The 1,214-nt window shown below is 30.0% G+C and overlaps 1 long non-coding RNA gene across 1 annotated transcript in view; it reads right to left on the bottom strand.

Moving 5' to 3' along the window:
• Positions 1–87: 87 nt before the first annotated feature.
• LOC117123717 overlaps positions 88–1,214 on the bottom strand; it is a 3,597-nt gene continuing 2,470 nt past the window's right edge. The window contains exon 4 of the long non-coding RNA XR_004447879.1: positions 88–759. This is a non-coding gene — a long non-coding RNA (uncharacterized LOC117123717). The remainder of the gene's footprint in view (positions 760–1,214) is intronic.

The following is a 1,214-nucleotide window of genomic DNA, read 5'->3' on the forward strand; positions in this document are numbered from 1 at the left end:
GGCCTACATACTCATTACACTGCATTACACTATTCTATTAATGCTAATTTTCACCTGTGTCAAAATAAAAGCACAAACAAAGCAGCATTAAACACTTCAAATGTTTATTCGGATAAAAACGTATTACTTAACTAATATGACAAACACTTCTATGGTCAGTTATTACAACTAATGATTAGAGGACAAATATAATGCATCATCTATTCACTGGATATGTTACAGTTTTTCTAGTATAAAATAAACCTCTACCTTAAAAAAAAAAAATTGGCTTTTTATATATAATTTTTTTATTCTCTCCATGAAATAATTCACCATATTGTCATTTTAAAATGGTACTGGTATTTCCATGAGGAAGAAGTTCTGAAAAAGCATTTCCTTCATGAATAATGCCAGTTCTGCTTCTTTTTAAGTGAAACAAAGCTTTAATAGTAGATGGGAAAAGTGTAATCCCCTAGCATTATATTCTCAATAACTATAGGCCACTTACATTCCTTTTTATGGAATTATTTGTCTCAATAATTATTGACATGCTACATAATTGATATGGATATTTAATTATTACCTCATTTTCTAGTTTAAGAAAAGGATATTTCTCCAACACGTCTTTCACAGAGTGCTCAGCAATATATTTTAAACGATATTCCTTTGTACGCTCTAGTTTATCGACCATAATGTTCTGGTCTGGGTTACACTTCTTTGAAAGGTCCATTAAATCTGTTACATGCTTGTGCTGGCTTGGTTTTCTCCTGACGTATTATCCTAAGATGCCAAATAGGGAAAATATCATCTCAAAAATTCAAAGATGCACTGTCACTTCGACAATCGGAAAAAACATTTACCATGACACACACATACTAAAACTCAATACTCAAACATTTACAGCCATTTGAGTATGAGAATTCTTACATTTGCTTTTAGCAATTTTATTGTTTATTGTATTTAATATTGTTATATTATAATAACTATTGTGGTTTACGATATGTTTCATCTTTAAGGTGATTACATTATGTGTACATAGTACAGTAATTTTTTAATTCGATTTTTTATGATTTTACAATTTTCTAAGGGACAGTGCCACTTTATAGGTTCAGTTCTGTGCCGTATTTGTGCCAGTATATGATTTTTACCTGAAAATAAGGTGATTGGGATGAAGTAGATAGGCCTTATACCATATTTTACATTATCAATGTAATCTTATACCTTAAATCTACTCT

The sequence above is a fragment of the Anneissia japonica genome, unplaced genomic scaffold (assembly GCF_011630105.1).
Source record: "Anneissia japonica isolate Jap-2015-1 unplaced genomic scaffold, ASM1163010v1 scaffold20542_len3804_cov107, whole genome shotgun sequence".
NCBI classification, from domain to species: domain Eukaryota; kingdom Metazoa; phylum Echinodermata; class Crinoidea; order Comatulida; family Comatulidae; genus Anneissia; species Anneissia japonica.